This window comes from Arachis duranensis, chromosome 9 (assembly GCF_000817695.3).
Source record: "Arachis duranensis cultivar V14167 chromosome 9, aradu.V14167.gnm2.J7QH, whole genome shotgun sequence".
NCBI classification, from domain to species: Eukaryota; Viridiplantae; Streptophyta; class Magnoliopsida; order Fabales; family Fabaceae; genus Arachis; species Arachis duranensis.
Genome location: NC_029780.3, coordinates 108,795,925 through 108,819,005, shown reverse-complemented (window position 1 = coordinate 108,819,005; position 23,081 = coordinate 108,795,925). Strand labels below are relative to the sequence as shown.

At 40.9% G+C, this 23,081-nt stretch overlaps 1 pseudogene; it reads right to left on the bottom strand.

The window, feature by feature from the left end:
• Positions 1–23,081, bottom strand: part of LOC107466893 (transcription initiation factor TFIID subunit 2-like) — a 62,961-nt pseudogene that overhangs the window by 35,437 nt on the left and 4,443 nt on the right.

The following is a 23,081-nucleotide window of genomic DNA, read 5'->3' as shown; positions in this document are numbered from 1 at the left end:
CCTGAGCAAAAATCTGATTCAGAGGCTGAAAAGGACTGCAAATGCTGTTGGATTCTGACCTCCCTGCACTCGAAGTGGATTTTCTGGAGCTACAGAAGCCCAATTGGCGCGCTCTCAACGGCTTTGGAAAGTAGACATCCTGGGCTTTCCAGCAATGTATAATAGTTCATACTTTGTCCGGGATTTGATGGCCCAAACCGGCGTTGCAAATCAGCTTCAGAATTCCCAGCGTTTAACGCCGGAACTAGCATAAAAATTGGAGTTAAACGCCCAAATTGGCATAAAAGCTGGCGTTTAACTCCAGAAAAAGTCTCTACACATGAAAGCTTCAATGCTCAGCCCAAGTACACACCAAGTGGACCCCGGAAGTGGATTTTTACGTCATTTACTCATTTCTGTATACCCTAGGTTACTAGTTCACTATTAATAGGACTTTTTGATATTGCATCTGTACCTCATGACACTTTACACGTTTCTCATTGTATCTTCTACAGCATGAGTCTCTAAACCCCATGGTTGGGGGTGAGGAGCTCTGCTGTGTTTTGATGGATTAATGCAATTACTACTGTTTTTCATTCAATCATGCTTGCTTCCCTTCTAAGATATCACTTGTTCCTAAACCTGATGAATGTGATGATATGTGACACTCATGATCATTCTCACCTATGAACGTGTGCCTGACAACCACCTCCGTTCTACCTTAGATTGAGTAGATATCTCTTGGATTCCTTAATCAGAATCTTCGTGGTATAAGCTAGAATTGATGGCGGCATTTAAGAGAATCCGGAAGGTCTAAACATTGTCTGTGGTATTCTGAGTAGGATTCAAGGATTGAATGACTGTGACGAGCTTCAAACTCCTGAAAGCTGGGCGTTAGTGACAGACGCAAAAGAATCACTGGATTCTATTCCAACCTGATTGAGAACCGACAGATGATTAGCCGTGCTGTGACAGAGTGCGTTGAACATTTTCACTGAGAGGATGGGAGGTAGCCATTGACAACGGTGAAACCCTACATACAGCTTGCCATGGAAGGAGCCTTGCATGCTTGAAGAAGAAGACAGTAGGAAAGCAGAGATTCAGAAGATAGAGTATCTCCAAAACCTCAACCTGTTCTCCATTACTGCAAAACAAGTAATTATTTCATATTCTTTTACTTTTTACAATCAACCCTGGTAATTATTGATATCCTGACTAAGAGTTACAAGATAACCATAGCTTGCTTCAAGCCGAAAATCTCCGTGGGATCGACCCTTACTCACGTAAGGTATTACTTGGACGACCCAGTGCACTTTGCTGGTTAGTTGTGCGGGATTGCAAAAGTGTGATTGCAATTTCGTGCACCAGATACAAAATTATCGGGTTGCCTCCTGACAAGCGCTTCTTTATCATCACTAGCTTGACGGTCAGCTCCTCTAAGGAGGAGGATCATATGGGCTCAGCTCTTCACCCCTTACTTTGAACTTCTTTCATGTGTCTCCATAACGTAGCTCAATATGCTCCAGAGAGAGGATTCTGATTACTGTATAAACCCATGCTGGATTGCTGGTCAACACCACCTTCATTCCTGGGGAGAAACCTTCAGTGGAGATCTTTTTGTTTCTCCATCCTCTGGGTACTTTCTTCTTTTTAGGAACCTCCTCATTGGTAGATGATGCATTCCCAACACCAAACTTAGGTTTGATGTCAAGAGAAATTTTATTGATTGTTGCCAAGGGAGGTTTGAGCTGTAGATTCTGCTGTGCATCATCAGGGGGTTTTTGAAGGGTTGGATCAATAAGCTCAGTCTGCATGCACCTCTCTTCTTCACCTGTTGAATGTATATCTTTGAAGACATGAAAGACCAGTTGCTCATTATGCACTTTAAGCACTAATTCACCCATTTCTACATCAATCAGAGCTCTTCCCGTGGTTAGAAATGGTCTTCCTAGAATTGTAGAGGCATTCTCATCCTCTCCCGTGTCAAGAATCACAAAGTCTGCTGGGAGGAAGAACTTACCCACTTTGACCAAGATATTCTCCACTAATCCGTATGCAGGCTTCATAAATTTGTCTGCCTTCTGTAATGCTATCTTTGTGGGTTGTGCCTCTTGGATTTGCATCTTCTTCATCACAGATAAGGGCATTAGCTTTATGCTTGCCCCCTATCACATAGGGCTTTCTCAAAGGTTGTGCTCCCAATGGTGCATGGAATTTGAAAGCTCCCTGGATCTGGCATCTTCTTTGGTAAGTTATTCTGAATTACAAGACTACATTCCTTAGTCAGGACTACTGTCTCATCTCCCTTTAAACAATTTTTCTTTGACAACAGATCCTTCATGAACTTGACATAGATAGGCATTTGCTCCAAAATCTCAGCAAAAGGAATATTGATTTGCAACTTTCTGAAGACTTCCAAGAACTTTAAAAATTTCTTGTCCTTGGTCTCCTTTTGAAGTCTCTAAGGATATGGCATCTTAGGCTTGTACTCAGGAGCCTTTGGCAATGTAGGATAAGTGTCAAGAGAGTCTGGAAATGGGTTGTCCACACGCTTTGGAGGGGCATGCTCCAATTCTCCCTTCTTCTCCTCTGGAGCTTCTTTTTCAACTAACTCTTCATTGACCTTGGTCTCAGAGCCAGCTACTTTACCACTTCTCAATTGAATAACCTTGCAATCTTCTCCTGGGTTCACCACTGTATCACCTTGAAATGTACTTGTAGACCTCTCAAGTATTTGCTTGCTCAGTTAGCCCACTAGCACCTCTAAATTTCTAATGGAGGCTCTGGTTTCCTGCAAAACTTATGCTTCCGTACTTGTCACTTGTGCACTTATCAAGATGATAGCCTTGCATTCCTCTCTTAGATTTGGAGTTGTGTCACCAGGAAGGCTATTAGTGGTCCTCTAATCAATTTCAGTGACTTTTGTGGCTAATTGACCCATTTGAATCTCTAGGTTCTTGATGGATGCTCTGGTTTCCTGTCTAAAACCTGTCAATATTGCTTCCAAATCATTGTTCTGTTGGAAACCACCCTGAGAACTATTGTTGAAGTTCTGAGGTCTCTGAGGTTGATCCATCCATCCAAAATTTGGGTGATTTCTCCATCCCTGGTTGTATGTCTTAGAATATGAATCATTGTTGGGATTTCTAGGACCACTCCCCATGTAATTCACCTGTTCAAAAGAAGGTTGAGCATAATCATAATTATCATTTTGCACAAAATTACCTGCCATGTCATAGGAGATTCCTTGTGGTGAATTTTGTGTGTTGATAGCTGAGACTTGCATGCCACCCATTTGTTGAGTAAGTAGATTTATTTGCTGAGCATCAGCTTATTCTGAGCAAGAAAAGCATTAATAGCTTCTACTTACAACACGCCTCTCTTCTGAGGGGTTTCAGAGTTCACAGGATTCTTGTTAGATGAGTATAAATATTGGTTGCTTGCAACCAATTCAATCAGCTCAATAGTCTCCTCTAGTGTCTTCTTCTTGTGCAGTGAACCTCCTGCAGAATTATCTAAGCACGTCTTGGACATTTCACCCAAACCTTCATAAAAGATGTCTAGTTGTGTCCATTTGGAGAACATGTCTGGAGGGCATTGCCTAGTCAGTAACTTGTATCTCTCCCAAGCTTCATATAGAGTTTTACCATCCTTCTATCTGAAGTTCTAAACCTCCACCCTAAGCTTAGTCAGCTTCTTTGGTGGGAAAAATTTAGTGAGAAACTCCGTAACCACCTTGTTCCAAGTATCCAAACTCTCCTTGGGTTGAGAATCTAGCCATAGCTTTGCTCCATCCCTCAGAGCAAACGGGAAGAACATAAGTTTGTACACCTCTGGGTTCACTCTATTTGTCTTCACAGTATCACATATTTGCAGAAAATTATAAAAAAATTAATTTCGGTCTTCGTGGGGAAGACCGTGATACTGGCAGTTTTGTTGCACCAGTGTGACTAGTTGTGGCTTCAACTCAAAGTTGTTCGCATCTATAGGAGGCACCACAATACTTTTGCCATAAAGATCTGCAGTAGGAGTAGAGTAAGAGCCAAGTACTCTCTTTTGATGCTCATTCCCATTCAGGTTTGCCACTGATAGTTGTTAATCACAGTCAATCCCCGGCAACGGTGCCAAAAACTTGGTACGGTATTTTATAACCCACAAACTAACCGGCAAGTGCACCAGGTCGTACCAAGTAGTACCTTACGTGAGTAAGGGTTGATCCCACGAGAATTGATGGATCAAGTAACAATGATTGATTGATTGGCTTAGTTAGGCAAGCAGAAAAGGATTTTGAGATATTCAAAAGGTTTAAGTTCGAACTCAGAATATCAAAAGGAAAAATAAATAAGTTGGGAATAAATTATTAAGAAAACAGTTAAGGCTTCAGAGTTATCTATTTTTTTGGATTTATTTTTCTTATTAACTATTTTAATCATGTAAGATTTAATTCATGACAAAGTATGTGTGACTAGACCCTAATTCCTTAGACCTTCCTAGTCTCCTCTAAAATTTATCAACTGCCAATTCCTTGGTCAATTAATTCTAATTAGAGGGTGATGATCAAGTTCTAGTTTATATGCCACAAGAATCCTAATTATCCAAAAATAAGGGGATTATATGTCACGTATCCCGTTAAATACAAACAGTTAGAAATTCAGGATAATATGTTTTCAAGCTGTTGTTCAAGTAAAGAGCTTTTCCAAGTTTTACAAGAACTCAAATAGAAAGAGGGTCATACTTCCGTTCCACCCAAATTAGTAAAATAAATAACGAAAACAATTATTGAAATATAAATCAAAACATGAATTAAATTAGAAATATCAAATGAATCATTCCATAAAAATAGTCAGAGCTCCCAACCTTAACAATGGAGGATTAGTTGCTCATGAAATGTGGAATGTAAATTTGTATAGAATTTCCTAATGGAATCCCCCTGATGGAATATCCTAATAGAAGAAAAGTCTCCCCTTTTTATAACTAATCCTAATTAATTTAAAATCTAATTTTTAAAATTAAAATAATATCTTTTCCTATTTTAAAATCAAATTTGAATTTAAATCAGAATTAACTAACTACTCTGCATCTTGTAACGTGGGGACCACTTGGCTTCACTGGATCCGCGCCTAACTTAGGTGCAAAAATGGTGCCCAGAAATCACCCACGAGCATTTTCTGCGTTTTTTGCATGTGGCCCATGTCACGCGTACGCGTCAGTCACGCATACGCGTCGATGGTCTTTTTCGCAAGTCACGCGGACGTGTCGGTCACGCGCACGCGTCGCTGTGGAAAGCTCAAAATCACGCTTACGCGTCAGTCATGCATACGCGTCGCTCCTCGCTACCATCTCCTTTGATTCTTGTGCTGCAGAAACTCCATCGAATTCCGCCGAATGCTACCTAAAATAAACAAAATTGCAAAAGACTCAAAGTAGCATCCATATTGGCTAAAAGATAATTAATTCTTTATTAAACTCAACAATTTAGATGCAAATTCACTAGGAAAAGATAGGAAAGATGCTCACGTATCACAACACCAAACTTCAACTGTTGCTTGTCCTCAAGCAACCAAAACTAATATAAGCTTAGGATGTGAATTTGCATGAGAATGAGAGTTCGATTAAGCTCATGTCTCTTCTTATAGTGGGGTTTACAACTACAATCCTGAATAGTTTTGGCATTTCACTTTATCCTTTGAAGTTCAGAATGATTGGCATCCATAGGAACTCAGAATTCAGATAGTGTTATTGATTCTCCTAGTTCAATAAGTTGATTCTTGAACACAGCTACTTTATGAGTCTTGGCCGTGACCCTAAGCATTTTGTTTTTCCAGTATTACCACCAGATACATAAATGCCACAGACACATAACTGGGTGAACCTTTTCAGATTGTGACTCAGCTTTGCTAGAGTACCCAGTTAGAGGTGTCCAGAGTTCTTAAGCACACTCTTTTTCCTTTGGATCACGACTTTAACCGCTCAGTCTCAAGCTTTTCACTTGACACCTTCACGCCACAAGCACATGGTTAGGGACAGCTTGATTAGCCGCTTAGGCCAAGATTTTATTCTTTTGGGGCCTCCTATCCATTAGTGCTCAAAGTCTTGGATCCTTGTTACCCTTTGCCTTTTAGTTTAAAGGGTTATTGGCTTTTTCTGCTAGTTTTTTCTTTTTTTATTATTTTTTTTCACAAGCTTTGTGTTTTTCACTGCTTTTTCTTGCTTCAAGAATCATTTTTATTATCAATAACATTTCTCTTCTTTCATCATTCTTTTAAGAGCCAACAATTTTAACATTCGTATACTTCACTATAAAAAATATGCACTGTTCATGTCATGCATTCAGAATTACAAAAAATACCACCACATTTAAGTAAATAAGACTACTTTTAAAATTAACTCAATTTCTCATGCAATACATCACTTCTGTATTTTTTATTTGAATTCAAGCTCAGTGGGTAATACATGAGACATCTTTTCAGAATTAAAGCATTTAAGAGAAAACTAAACTAGACCTAGAATTCTCACTAATAAAGGATCATGCAACAAACAACGCAAAATAGCAGAAAACCGGAACATAACATAGAAAAAGAGAGGAGGAATAAAAAATATGAAAGGAACTCAACCACCTTAGTTATCCTAGCGGTCGCTTTATTCTTCAGGTTGTGCTCCTCCGTGAAGATGATTCGCCTCCCTTTTGGTGCAATAGGAATAAACAGAAAAGCTTTAAGCAAAGCGTCAACACCAAACTTAAATGTTTGCTTGTCCTCAAGCAAAGAAAATCTGAAAACAAAAACAAATAATAAGTTGAAAGAAGAATAAAAGGATAAAGGAACAAGAGAGAATTAGGATTGGGAGAGAGAGAGAAAATTAAAACTGGGCGGCGAACTAGTATAATTGTGCGACGCAGGCGACGCGTACCCGTGCAGCACGCGTACGCGTGGGGCGCAAAATTTTCTTAATGATGCGTAAGCATCAGGCACGCGTCCGCGTGCCCTCGGTTTTGTGTGATTTGCGCGAAGCCAACCGCGCGCACGCACAACTCTCTGTTCGCGTGGCTTGGGCACCAATATTTCATACGACACGTGCGCATCATGCACGCGCACGCGTGGATGGCCATCTATGCAAATGACACGCACGCGTCAGGGACACGTCTGCATGGTCAAATTTGTGCGTCTAGCATACTTCCAGCCCAAAACCAGTACAAGTTTCTGCCCAAACACATATTTACGTCAAATTTCATGGTCACGTGTACGCGTCACTGACGCGCACGCGTGGAAGGTGAAAAGTGCAAACGACGTGCACGCGTGGGTTACGCGTACGCATGATGCGGCTTGTGCTGCCAGCATGCTTCCAGCGCTACTCCCACTCAACTCTCTGTCAGATTTTATTTTTCACGCACATGCATATGACGCGTACGCGTCAGCGACGCTTGCGCGTCATGTGCTCTCTTTTTTTTTTCCGGTTCCTGTTCTAAAATAGCTACATGATCAGAAAATTAGTAAAAACTACTACTACAAAAAACAACTAAGAATGAAAAGGAATGATCATACCATAGTGGGTTATCTCCCACCAAGCACTTTTAGTTAAAGTCCTTAAGTTGGACATGTGGTGAGCTCCTTGTCATGGTGGCTTGTGCTTGTACTGATCTAGGAATCTCCACCAATGTTTGCAAATCCAATATCCTCTTCCAATGGCCACCGGGATTCCAAACTAGGTGCATAACGCCTTCGAGCAAGTTGAAGCAAGTGACAAGGCCCCAAGAGTGTTGATTGTGGGAACGAATTCCAAGGTCCCAAACCTTGCTTTTACATCCGTCTTCTTGTGGATCACCATTGTTCCCACCGGGTGGCAAGCAATCTGAATTCTCACAGAGACATCCAAACAACCTTCTAGACCCATTCAACTGAGCTCTACACCAATCCTTGCACTTCAATTTGGAGCATGCAACCATATTGAACATTGCTTGACAACTCTTTCCACTAAGCATCTTCCTCTTACTCTTAATGCCACAAAGAGCTCTAAGTTGACCATCCATCTCCAGTAGCCCGTATTCAAGTGGGAAAGTAAGGGTTAAGGATAGGAATTTTACCCACTTGAATGTTGTATTGGATGGTGATGGCTTTGGAAAAGGTCTTGCAAGCTCCACTCCCTTGTGTTCTTGTTTGAATTTTTCCACTTCTTTGCAAGCTTCCTCAATTTCAACATCTTCCTCTTGGTAGCTGTCTTCTAATTCAATCTATTCTTCATTGTTTACCAAAGGCATGGGAGGTTGTGCATCTTCCTCCTTTGTGGGTGCATCTTCCTCCTTTGCTTTTGCATCTTCTTTTTCTTCCATGTGTGAGGATGGAAAGTTCTCTAGTTCACTGGAGTATAAACTCCTTTGATTGATTTCCTCACTTTCTTCCATAGGATCTTGCATTATATCTCTTGGGAAGGAATTTGCTTGCTCCTCTTCCTGTGACTTGATAATTGACTGCACATGTTTCTCTACATTTTTGACACTCGTCTTTATATCATGTAAGAATTCTTTCATGAGAAGCTCAAGATCTGATGGTATTTGAGATGAATAAGGAAATGATGGCTCTTGATATGAATAAGAAGGAGATGATGGTTCTTGATAAGTGTAAAAAGAGGATGGCTCTTGGTATGAATAGGGAGATGGTGGCTCTTGATATGGGTAGAAAGATGATAGTTCTTGATATGGATAGAGAGATAGTGGTTCTTGGTATGGATATGGAGATGGTGATTCTTGATAGTTGGAACATGGAGCACTAAAGTTTCTTTGATTTTGACTTTGCCAACCAAAATTTGGGTAGTTCCCCCATCCACAATAATATGAATCACTACTCGGGTGTAAGTAGTAACCTATGTGATCTCTCTCCATTATTTTTCTCACTACAAAACACCAAAAAGGATTAAACACACCATGTGGTAAACAGGAAAGTAAAGAAGAAAGAATAGAATTCTAAGAATTAAAATAAGAAAAATCAAAATAAAACTAACTAGGAAACAACAAACTTAATTTCAGAAATTAAAAAAATATTGGTGCTATTTATTTATTAAATTTTTTTTCGAAAATTTTTTTTATACAATTTAAATAAAATTAAAACTAAAAGGCCTAATCTAAGCAATCAAACAACTGATAGATGTTAATCACAGTCAATCCCTAGCAACGGCGTCAAAAACTTGGTGCGGTATTTTATAACCTACAAACTAACCGGCAAGTGCACCGGGTCGTACCAAGTAATACCTTACGTGAGTAAGGGTCGATCCCACGAGGATTGATGGATCAAGCAACAATGATTGATTGAGTGGCTTAGTTAGGCAAGCAGAAAAGGGTTTTGAGATATTTAAAAGGTTTAAGTTCGAACTCAGAATATCAAAAGGAAAAATAAATAAGTTGGGAATAAAATATTGAGAAAACAGTTAAGGCTTCAGAGTTATCTATTTTTCCGGATTTATTTTTCTTACTAACTATTTTAATCATGTAAGATTTAATTCATGGCAAACTATGTGTGACTAGACCCTAATTCCTTAGACCTTCCTAGTCTCCTCTAAAATTTATCAACTGCCAATTCCTTGGTCAATTAATTCCAATTAGAGAGTGATGATCAAGTTCCAGTTTATATGCCACAAGAATCCTAATTATCCAAAAATAAGGGAATTATATGTCACGTATCCCGTTAAATACAAAAAATTAGAAATTCAGGATAATATGTTTTCAAACTGTTGTTCAAGTAAAGAGCTTTTCCAAGTTTTACAAGAACTCAAATAGAAAGTGGGTCATACTTCCGTTCCACCCAAATTCATAAAATAAAGAACGAAAACAATTATTGAAATATAAATTAAAACATGAATTAAATTAGAAAGATCAAATGAATCAATCCATACAAATAGACAGAGCTCCTAACCTTAACAACGGAGGATTAGTTGCTCATGGAATGTGGAATATAAATTTGTATAGAATTCCCTAATGGAATCCCCCTGATGGAATCTCCTAATAGAAGAGAAGTCTCCCCTTTTTATAACTAATCCTAATTAATTTAAAATCTATTTTTAAAATTAAAATAATATCTTTTCCTATTTTAAAATCAAATTTGAATTTAAATCAGAATTAACTAACTACTCCGCGTCTTGTAACGTGGGGACCACTTGACTTCACTGGATCCGCGCCTAATTTGGGTGCTAAAATGGGGCCCAAAAATCACCCCCAGTGTTTTCTGCATGTGGCGCATGTCAGGCGTACGCTCTGTCACGCGTACGCGTCGCTGTGAAATTCTTCAAATCACGCATCCGCGTCAGTCACGCGCACGCGTCTCCGTGGAAAGCTCCAAATCACGTGTACACGTCAGTCACGCGTACGCGTCGCTCCTCGCTGCCATCTCTTTTGATTCTTGTACTGTAGAAATTCCATCAAATTCTGCCGAATACTACCTAAAGTAAACAAAATTGTAAAAGACTCAAAGTAGCATCCATATTGGCTAAAAGATAATTAATTCTTTATTATACTCAATAATTTAGATGCAAATTCACTAGGATAAGATAAGAAAGATGCTCACGCATCACAGCGCCTTCTGAGCTGAGGCGTCGAGGAAGCGGGAGAGGGTGGCTAGTCGTCCGGTCAGCCTTTGGATGGTCCTGAGGTTCGCTGGGCTATTCTTTTCGAAGATAGCTTGACATTTTTCTATGTTGAACTCCACTCCTCATTGTGTGATCATGAAGCCCAAGAATTTCTCCGCCTCCATCCCAAATGTGCACTTTGCCAGGTTGAGCCGCATCCGATGTTTCTCCAGAGTTCTAAGTTTGAGTCTAAGGTCGTCAATAAGCTCTTCACTCGTTTCTATTTTGGCTAGCATGTCGTCTATGTAGTCCTCCGTTTTTGTTCCTAAAAGGTTTTTGAAGATATTTGTGTCTAGTCTTTGGTATGTGGCACCCATGTTCTTTGGTCCGAACGGTATGACTGTATAACAGTATGTTCCCTCGGGGGTTGTGAATGTGGTTTTTTCCTCATCTGACTTGTGCATGGGTATTTGGTTGTACTCTAAGTATGCATCCATTAAACTGAGGCTCTGGTGTTCAGAGGCGGCATCCACCAGGCCATCGATGTTGGGTTGGGGAAAGGCGTCTTTTGGACAAGCTTTGTTCAAGTTTGTGTAATTGATGCACAGTTGCAACTTTTCGTTTGCTTTTCTTAGCATCACGACTTTTTCCAGCCACGTCGCGTAGGATAGTTCCTGGATGAAGCTAGCTTCGAGTAGGCTCTTGACTTGTTTTTTTTTTTAATTTCATTTGCTCGGTCCGAGGAGATTTTCCTTCTTCTTTGGGCTACCGGCTTAGCTTTGGGGTCTATGGCTAGTTTATGAGACATCAGGCCTAGATTTATTCCTGACATATCGGTAGCAGTAAAGGTGAGCAAATCTCTATGCTCCTTTAGTAATTCCATAAGTTCCCTTATTAGGTCGGAGGGAAGATTCTTGTTTATGAAGGTGAACTCATCCTTGGTTGTCCTATTTGTAGTTTATCCATGTCTCCTTCTGGCTTTGGTCGGGGTTGATCATCTTATCAAGCATCTAGGTCAGCTAAGAAAATTCATGTCGCGTCACGAGCTCATTTCTAGAGAGCTAGGCTTGTGTTGTTGCACTCTACCGCGACCTCCCTGTCGCCATGTATGATTTTTAGGATGCCATCATCTTTTTGGAACTTCATGATAAAGAATTTGGTGAATATGGTGGCAGAGTGGTCGTTTATTGTCTTCCTCCTAAGCATGATATTATAAGTCGTAGAGTCCTTTAGAACCATAAACTCGGAGAGTATGGTTTTTTCTGGATGTCGGTTTGATAGTGATTGGTAACATTATGGAACCGTCTGGTTTGAGAAAATTGTCTTCGAGTTTGATTACTCTATTACGGTGACTTTGTAGGTTTTCATTTTGGAATCCTAACTTGTCAAAGGCTCCCCTGAAGAAGATGTTGGAGTCGACTCTTGTGTCCACCAATATGCACTTTACCAGTCCAGTCCTAACTCTAGCTGAAATGACGAAGCGACGGCTTCCTTTGATGTGCAGTCATCGGAGGAGAACGTTATTATCAGTGAGACAGAGGAGGCCCTTTTTTCGTCTTTTACAACTAGCACTTGGAGATCATTTTTTAATGCGGATTTGGATTTTTCAGATGCATCTTTCCTCATGATGACGTTTACTATTATGGTCGGGTCAACATCTGGGCTTTCGTAATGTACTGGCCTTTCCGTTCTGGTGACTTTTCCCTTTTAATACTCTTGGGTTATCAAATTATTTTAGCGAACTCGAGGAGTTTTTCGTCCCGAATGGCTTGTTCAACAGCATCTTTAAGGTCAAAGCAATCTTGAGTTCTGTTCCCGTATCCCCTATGATAGTCACATTATAGGCTTATGTTGCCGCCTGTGTGCCTTTTCAGTTGTCTGGCCTTTGGAAGGATACCCTACTCAACTATCTAGTGGTGGATTTCGATGACCAAGGCCGACAGAGGGGGTATAGTTCGTGAATTTTCGCACTCTAGGCGGCCGACTGGGGGCGGTGGTTTCAAGATGTTCTTTTGGGGCTTCTTTGGGCATCGGCTTATTCCGTGAGGCCGTGTGCCTGTGATGCCGTTTATTGGCTGCCACGACTTGGCTCACTTCTTCGTTGTTTATGTATTCTCTTGCTACATTTTGAATCTCCTACATAGTCCAATCCAATTTGGTTGTGAGGTGCTTCCGAAAATCTTCGTTCATTAGCCCGTTAGTCAGGCACGAATTGGCCACTGAGTTTGTTAGCCCGTCAACTTCCAAGAACTCATTGTTGAACCTATCTAGGTATTTTCTTGTGGGTTTGTCCAGTAGTTGGGTGATTCTGAGCAAGTTGATTAGGTGTTTTGCCTTTGTGATTTGTGTGGTAAACTGTGCCATAAATTTTTTAAAGATATCGTCAAAACAGGATATTGAGCTTTTCGAAAGAGCATTAAATCACTTGACAGTTGGGCCAGCCAGTGTCACCGAAAAGGCTCTGCACCGAACTGCATGGGCTGTTCCCGCTAGGTTCGTCCTGACCTCGAAGGCCATTAAGTGCTCTTGAGGATCTTTAGTGCTATCGTACTTCATGTTAATTGGTTTGTCAAAACCTTTTAGCAGCTTGGCCTTTAGGATTTTTTTCGGTGAATGGAGTAGTCCCTATTATCATGTGTTCACTTCTTTGGTGTCTCCTTTCATCACCACCACAGTGGCATTCAAGTTTATGATATCTGCTGCGGTTCTGGTGTCTAGCGTGATGTCGGTTTAGCTACCTCTCATTCCTTTGCTCTCGTCACAACATGGTCCAGGAGACCGCCTCACTCGTGCGCTCCCATTGATACTATTCTTTAGAGGTGGCCTAGTCTTCTAGGGTCTGCATCTGATGATGGAGCTCCTGAATTATCCAGTTCGCATGTTATCCCAAGCCATCGATTGTTTTGCCTTTGCGAGATCGGCGATCATCTCCTCACAGCTATTGACCGCTGTGGATTGGCTGGGCATGGACGACACTGGTTACCTTCCCATGAGTTGAGGGATAGTTGTCCTTCCATGGTCCATGCGTTGGGGGTGGGAGAGTTGGTAGGTTTGGTTCGTGGTGGTGATTTAAAATGTCGCTCTTCATGTTCATCCTTCATGCTACCAAGGTTTTGCAAGTCTCCACGGACGGTGCCAATGTATAAGACTTTGCTGGTACGGGTTGATAAAAGGATCAGGGACTCGCTGGTTATGGTGATGATGCGATTGGACCTTTGCAGCGGCAGGGGGTGGTATCTGCAAAGATACTTCACACTCAAGTTAAAATGGGTCTAAGAGGCAGGGATTTAGATATGTGTGTGTGTGTGTGTGTAACATACCTGGGGGAGCTCTACCCTTCCCTTTATATAATTTATCTTGTTATCTTATCTTTACAGTTAGCTAAGATAAGAAGAATGCTTGAATTAGAATGTTGGTTAGTAATTCCTGGTTATCTAACTTAAAGTGCTCCCACACTCTTAGGATATAGTGCCCGCCACACTCTTGGGATATAGTGTCCGACACACTCAATGGATATAGTATTTGGCACACTTTACAACACAGAAAAAACGATGCAACAAAACAAAGAAGAACATACAGTCACACTTCACATTCATAATCATTGTCTTCATAATCACTTTCAATCATTCTTCTTCCTTATTTCGTACCCAGAGCAAGTGGACAATGCCACTGCATCTTGCCCGGTCACATATATCTCAATCGATCTCATCATATCTCATTTAAAGTTCATAATTAACTCAGTTCTCTTTATTCTTCTTTCTCATAGCCAACCTCATCATCAAACACCTCTCAACTCAACCACATTTCATTACTATTATAATTATCTTCATTATTTACTTCTTATTCAACATTACCATCGCCTTATTAATTCAGATAACACTTTACAAAACCCTCCCAAGTATCTCCCCAAATTATTTAACAGACTCATCACTGTTCTAATACTTAAAGACTCACTAACGGACTTTAAACAAGTGTAAAAGAGGTTTCGAAAGATAGAGGACTAACAAAACATTCAAAACCTCATTTTTGCTTAAACAATGGGGGCTCGCGTCATGTGCGTACTCTCACATACGTGAGTTTTCAAAATTGGATTCCGCGTACACAGGGCTTGTCCCGCGTATGCGAGATTACAAAACAATGAGCATAGCTCGCGTCGTACATGCAAGTCGTGTATGCGAAACTCCATTTTGCTCCAAAAGCTGTTAAGTCATTAAAAATTAGTTTTATACACCTAACTTTCGACGTTCATAACTTTCTCTACAAAACTTCGATTTTCACAAACTTCAAACTATTTAGAAGCTCTTGAAATTATCTTAGATTTGAAATAGTTTTAATTCAAATCTAAAATCCAAAGCTCAAGTTATGATCTGCTGAAGTTCCCCACAATTAATAGCCAACAACAACATAGTTCATTAATAATTCATAGCACCACATCTCCATATTCATTGCTCAAACTCATAATTCTCATCATTAAACAGATTCTGTATCACAACCTCACCAACCATCATCAAGACTCATATCACATCATTATTATCAACAATTTTTCGTATAATTCACACACTTTATAATTCATATCACATCATATATATACATTAACTCCATCATACATATCATGCATCAACTTTATATATACACTTTACCTACACAACTCATCACACTTATAGGTACATACATATAATCCATCAAGTTCAACAACTCAACACATTCAAGCTTATCCTATAGTCATCTAACCAAAATTTTCACGCAACATTATATATTAACTATGAGAAACTAAAACCATACCTTGGCCGATTCCTCCACAATGTGGAAGCACCTAACATCAAGCTTCCAAGACTCCGAATCAATTCCAATAAGCTCTAATTTGCCAATTCAACACCAAATTCAACACAAGTCAATCTATTTTCATGAAATTCACCAAATTAATAACTAGGGTTCACATAATTGAATAACTGCAAGTGTTTAGAGTTTTCTTATCTTACCCAGAGATTAATTAGACAAAACCTTATACTTATCTACCGCTAAAGTACTCTTAGACCATCAAAATTATAAAATCTCTCAATACCAAAGACTCAAATCACAAAACTGAAAAGGGAGAACTGGCCACAAAATTAGATTTTTCTTACCAAATTGTTGGGTCTGTTTTATAGAGAATTCCGAGACGAATACGTGACTGCTAACGGATCCTCAATTGGAGGGCCATAAGGATGATTTGGACCTGGAAATTGGGTGATGGTTAGTGTTCATACTCTGGGTTGAGCTAGACAATCCAGGTCAAACGAAAACAAGAAACGGCCGACCTCTTATAAGGTTGGTCGTCACCGACCTCTTTCTAAAGAGCTCGGCCAAAATCACCATAGAGGCCCAAACAAATAAGGCGAGCCGAGCTGGAGAAAGACTAAACGACCGACCTCTTCAGGTTGGGTCGCCACCGACCTCTTCTCAAAGAGTTTGGCCAAATCGCAGAGGAGCCCAAAGCAGGCCCAAACAAAGGAACACAACCCAAATCTAAAGGCAGCCAAAGTCTAGAAAGATAAGGGCAGTTTCCCTTAAAGATAAGATGACTTCACTCAAAGATAAGATAAGATAACTAACTTATCTCGAAAGAAATGTCACCCCTCACTACTATAAATACATTGGAACACTCAGGTATGACTCACTCTCTGATTCTACACAAAATCCTACCTAAAGCATGTGCTAACTTAAGCATCGGAGTCTCCTGCAGGTACCACCACCCTCCGGTGACGAAGGATCAGCAGCACCGCCAAATCCAACAAGTCGAACACGATAGCTCCGACCACCAGATCCAACAAATCGGACGCAACAGCTCTGGCCGCCACCGCAAATCTCGTCTGAGATCGACCTATAATTTCAGGTAACCCTCGGAACATTAGCACCGTTGCCGTGGAACCTAGAAGTCATCCCATGATCACGGCGGACAACCTTGACAATGACCACGATTCTGATTTGGAAAATAGGATGCCACATAAGAACACGGACATCACACCGAAAGATACATCTCAACCAAACAGAGACACACATTCTCCAAATACAAAAATTCTAGATGCCCTCCGAGAACAGCAAGACCGTCTCAAACAGCTCGAACAAAAAGCCGAACACCAGCGCAAAGCCGAAAGAGACCTTCAGAGGGAAACAAGACGACACCGAGAGCTAGAGGACAAGCTCCTAAAGCTCGAGGCCGATCTCAAATCCAAAACCATTCGATCCAATCAGGAAGATAGCTCGCACAAGGACCGATATCTATTCACCAAAGAGATCATGAAAACAAAAGTCCCAAAGGACTTCAAAGCTCCTGACATGACCCCCTACGACGGTACATCTGATCCAAGCCATCATCTCAGCAATTTCAGAAGCAGGATGTATCTTACTGATGCCTCAGACGCCATTCGATGCAAAGCATTCCCAACTACTCTGACCAAAACGGCAATAAAGTGGTTTGACAGTCTGCCGCCAAGATCAATAGTAAGCTTTGATGATCTCGCCAAAAAGTTCCTAACCAGATTCTCCATCCAAAAAGACAAAGCCAAACACTCCCCGAGCCTATTAGGGATCAAGCAAGGAGATCAATAAAGGCTCCGCAACTACATGGATAAATTCAACAAGACATGTCTGAGCATACAAAGTCTGCCAACAGAAGCAGCCATCATGGGTCTCATCAATGGTCTACGAAAAGGACCCTTTAGCCACTCCATATCAAAAAAGCATCCAACAACTCTGAACGAGGTACAAGAACGGGCAAAGAAGTATATCAACATGGAGGAGAACTCTCGACTGGGAGAAAATTCAAAATCTGGATTCTCTTACCCTCCTCGGGACAAAGACAAAGAGTCCAGGAAAAAAGGACCAGCCTACTGAAAAACTTAGAAAATACCACAACTACACTTCGCTAAGAGTATCCCTTGTAGATGTATACAGGGAGATATGCAACACAGAGAAGATCCCACCACCTCGCACAATCAAACGCAAAAGAAGAGGGGAAAATCAGACGAAGTACTGTGAATACCACCGAATCTACGAACATTCTACCAACGAGTGCTTCGACCTTAAGAATGTCATAGAGAAATTGGCAAGAGAATGGCGACTAGATCGGTACCTAGCCAATAAAGCAGAGGAACCGAGAAAAAGAAGAAGAGATGAAGAGGTCGGACGAGTTGAACGCCCACCTCACACCCCCGAGAGACATGTTCATATGATAAACAGAGGATTCGCAGGAGGAGGGATCTCTAAACCATCTCGCAAAAGACACCTTAAAGAGGTATATCATGTCAGAGAAGGGGGTAGGTCACCCGACCTCCCCACTATTACCTTTACCCAAGAGGACGCAACAAGCATCATTTCGGGGCATGACGATCCCATGGTCATCACCATCATACTGGCCAATGCAAATCTCCACCGAACATTGGTAGACCAAGGGAGCTCCGTAGACATCTTGTTCAAAACCGCCTTCGACAAGCTCGGTCTACAAGAGAAACAGCTCAGAGCGTACCCAAATAGCTTGTTCAGACTAGGGGACACCCCAATTCAACCACTAGGATACATCTCTCTGCATACAACTTTTGGAAAAGGAACCCGGTCAAGCACACTAAGCATAGACTACATTGTAGTCGACGTGAGCTCAGCTTATAACGCCCTTATAGGTCGGACAACATTGAACCAGCTCGCCGTGGTAGTCTCCACTCCACATCTATGCATGAAGTTCCCAACTCCAGAAGGGATCGCCACAGCAAAAGGAGATCAAAAGCTCGCGCGACGCTGTTACAACGAAAGTATGAACCTTAAAGGAAACCCCAGCGGGAAAGAAATTAACACCATCGAACTAGGGGGAGTTCGAGCTCGCGAAGAACTTTGTCCACAACCCGAAGGTGAGACCGAAGAAGTCCAGATCGAGGATACTCGGTATAAAACAATAAACATAGGGGCAACTTTGAAAGGAGACTTAAAGGAGCTACTGATACAATTCCTAAAGGATAATACCGACCTCTTCGCATGGAAGGCAGCAGACATGCCCGGCATAGATCCCGAGCTAATGTGCCATAAGCTGGCAGTATACCTCGGATCTCGGCCCGTGCAACAGAAACATCAAAAGTTCAGACCAGAAAGATCCCAAGCTGTGGAAGAGCAAGTGCAAGCTTTACTGGAGGCAGGGTTCATAAGAGAGATCAAATACCCATTATGGCTAGCCAACATTGTCTTGGTGAAGAAGTCAAATGGCAAGTGGAGAATGTACACTGACTACACCGACCTCAATAAGGCCTACCCAAAAGATCCCAACCCGCTCCCAAACATAGATACTCTATTGGATGCCTCTTCCGGATATAAGTACCTTTCCTTCATGGATGCCTACTTAGGATACAACCAAATCCCGATGTACCCACCTAATCAAGAGAATACCTCATTCCTAATCCCAAAGGCGAAATATTACTATATAGTTATGCCCTTTGGACTAAAGAACACAGGAGCTACCTACCAAAGACTGATGAACAAAGTATTTGCTGACCATATCGGGAAACTCATGGAGATTTACGTAGATGACATTCTGATAAAAACACAAAATGAGGAATTATTGTTGTTCGACCTCACCAAAGTGTTCGACACCATAAGAAAGCATGGTATGCGACTCAATCCCACAAAGTGCACCTTCGAGGTAGAGGCTGGAAAATTCTTGGGCTTCATGCTCACACAAAGAGGAATCGAGGCGAACCCAGATAAATGCGGGGCTATACTCGACATGAAAAGTCCGAGCTGTGTCAAAGAGGTATAACAGCTCAACGGAAGACTGGCAGCCCTGTCTAGGTTTCTAGCTGGGTCAGCCATAAGATCTCTCCCCTTTTACGCAACATTAATGAAGAGAAAGAGGTTTGAATGGACATCAGAGTGCGAGCAAGCATTCCAAGATTTTAAAAAATTCTTGGGGCAACCATCCATTCTTACTCGACCACGGGAAAGAGAAGCACTCATATTATACCTCGCAGTGGGAAGTCGGGCAATAGCCTCAGCACTAGTCAGAGAAGACGAAAGTGGACAACAACCCATCTACTTCATCAGCAAAGCTCTACAAGGGGCCGAACTAAACTATCAAAAGATAGAAAAGTTCGCCTACGCTCTCATACTCACTTCTCGACGACTCCACCCATACTTTCAAGCTCACACTATCAAGGTTCGGACCAACCAACCCATAAAAGGCATTCTACAAAAGACAGACTTAGCTAGAAGAATCCTACAGTGGGCAGTTGAATTATCCGAATTCGATCTTCAATATGAAGCTCAGACAGCCATCAAATCACAGTATCTGGCCGACTTCATTGCCGAGTACACTGATACCCCGGGAACTCCTACAAAATGGAATCTCTACGTGGACAACTCTTCAAACAAAACCGGGAGTGGCGCAGGTGTGATAATAGAAAGCGATCAGGGAACCCAAATCGAACTCTCACTAAAGTTTGAGTTTCCTACTTCAAATAATCAGGCTGAATACGAGGCATTACTAGCTGGTTTGAGGCTGGCTAAGGAAGTAGGAGTTCAACAGCTTACCATCTTCAGCGATTCACAAGTAGTTACCTCACAAATAGAAGGGAACTACCAAACTAAGGACCTTACCATGAAGAAGTATCTGGACAAAACAAGAGAATAGCTCGGACAGATTGGGAAATATGAGGTCCAACATATACCTCGAGAACGGAATGCGCGAGCAAATGCACTTTCAAAACTAGCCAGCATCAAACTAGGGGGCAACAACAGAAGCCTCATTTAAGAAACATTGCAAAATCCATCAATCTCAGAAGAAGAAAAGGTCCTAACCATATCAAGTCAGGATCAAGGATGGATGGTTTCCATAATCAACAACCTCAAGTCTAAAACACTCCACCACAGGAGAGTCACCCTTCGAACTTACTTACGGAATTAAGGCAATGATCCCAATGGAGATAGAAGAAGGATTCCCCAGAATGATCCTCTACAATGAAGAGGCCAATTCCCAAATTCAAATGGAGGAGCTCGACCTACTTCCAAACGTCCGAGAAAGAGCTCGGATTAGAGAGGAAGCGCTAAAACGTCGAATGGTTTTAAGGTATAATCAGAAGGTAGTCCAGCGAAGTTTCGCCACCAATGATCTCATCCTAATCCGAAACAACATCGGAGCAGGTCGGTCAGGAGAAGGGAAGCTAGCGACTAATTGGAAAGGACCATACCAAGTTGTAAAAGTACTGAAAAAATGTTACTATAAGGTGTTCGACCTCGAAGGGCGAGAGCTACCAAGGTCATGGCATGCCTGTAACCTAAGAAGCGCCAGGCCGAGACCTAAAAAATTGCCCTACCTAGAAGGGTAAGCACTCACTTGATATACTCTTATATCTCTATCTTTTATTATTATTTTAAAAGTTCCTAGATTCCTTAAAAATTTTCCTACCAAAACGCATTAATCTAAGCTCACAAAAACGCAAAAATTCATCATCCGATTACGAAGAGGTCGGCAAGGTGAAAACCAAATTCATCGTCCGATTACAAAGATGTCGGCAAGGTGAAAGCGTAGAACCATATTAATGCAAGAAATTATAAAAAGTAACCATAGAAAGCGACCTGACGAGGTCTGACTAAAAATGAATTACTAAAAATAACTTGAGATGACCCGACAGAGAAGTCAGACCAGTGAAAGGATCACTAAAAAGGGACAAAGACATCTTGCAAAGGCCAAAGAAAGGCCAGAAATGATTTGCTGAAAGGTACGAAGTCTTGAAAAAGACACTATTTAAAAAGCAAACGCACAAAGCCAAAACGGCGCTAAAAAGTCTTCCAAACAAACTATAAAGAAAAGGTTCCTCCTCGGAACACTACCTAAAAAGTTATTGGAATATGACTAAAAATCCCGGACAGTAAAGCCAGACAGGTCGACGTCAACTAAAGAAGAGGCGCAACCCAATGAAACAAGTCCGACTTCGAGAAAAGAACAAGTCAAAAGCCAAAAAGGTTGAAAACAACTTAAGGCTCAAAAGTGCTTAGCTAAAAAGGGAACAACTCTGCTCAAAGAAGGCACGATCTCAAAACAGGGCTACAAATGTCGTTCGAAACTAAAAGTTCTATGTAAAGAACACTAAAAAGTTATCGGACAAGTCACTAAAAGCCCGGACACCAAGCCGCAAAGATAATTTTGCCAAAAGTAAAGGGTTGACAAGTAACAACTCAAAGCAAGGCATGATCCAAAAGGCAAAAGGAAAGTAAATGAGCCTTCAAAGTCCTCGCACATTCCCAAAAAAGCGCAAACGCGCGCTACAATTAAAAAAGAAAGAAAGAAACGCTTCGCATTCAAGCAGAAGCAATCCCAACAAGATCTATACAAGAGATCAACCAAAAAGCGAATGCTCGAGCACGACTTCCTCAAAAGGGTCGAAGTCTAAAAGGCACGACCTTAAGGAGAAGATCGAACTCGAGCAGGGACACTGTTCACACCCTGGATCGAGTTAGACGATCCAGGTCGGACGAAGACAGGAAACGGCCGACCTCTTATAAGGTTGGTCGTCACCACCTCTTAAGGAAGGCTCCTCCTGAACGTATTTGATAAATAGAAGTAATGCTGCATCAATGCCTTTCAAGTGGAATTCAAGATCAAGGAGGGCTCTGCTGGCTTCAATGCGAACTTGCCACATTGCCTTCAAATCCCTAAAAGGCTTCACAATTTCATACACACGATCCTATCGAAATCTCAAGTGTTAAATATTTTCAGTCCTCCTTTGGATAAAAGAAGTGAAGAGTAATAAGAAAACACTTACAAAAGGAATGAACCCTGACAGCTTTAGAGCAATCTGAGCCAATGTCCGGATACAACTGATAGTCAATATTCCATTGTAGCTAGGCATGAGGCTGGCACAAAATACTTTAAGAATGTAAAATATCCTTAAAAGTAACATGGATAAATCCAACCTACTCATAAAGAGATGTGGCATTCTACCACAGCCGGTCAATGCGTTTAAGAAGTGATGCCAATAGAAGGATACTCTGTTATCAAGAAGTCAGAAAAGAAGAAATTGTTAAAATTAACTAGCCTAATGTTTACAGATATTATTAGGAAAAAAAGTGAGAGCCTTGAAAGATCAACAATAATGCACACACTAAGTCGATCAACCTATGCAATGATTATTAGTGTTCACTTGCGAATTCTTATTCCAACTATAAACTAAAAGCGAGGATTATTCTGGAAAAGAAACTAATTTGGGATAAACTATACTTGAATAAAGTGTTTGTTTGGGCGCTATTATTTTGATAAAAAAAAATTTTTTCAATGAAAAAAATCTTTTTTTATTTTTTAGCGTGTTTGGCAAATTTCGAATAGTAAAAGTAAAAGCACTAGAAAAATCAGAAAAATATTTTTTTTGAGAAGTTGTAATTTACATCTTTTTTTAAAAGATCTTTTTTTCTTAAAAAAAAAAGATGTTTTTCATGTAATGAATAAACAAAAAAAGTACTTTTATATTGTTATATCCAAACATAATTGATAGATAAAAAATTTTTTTTGTATAAGATATCCAAACATAAAATTACTT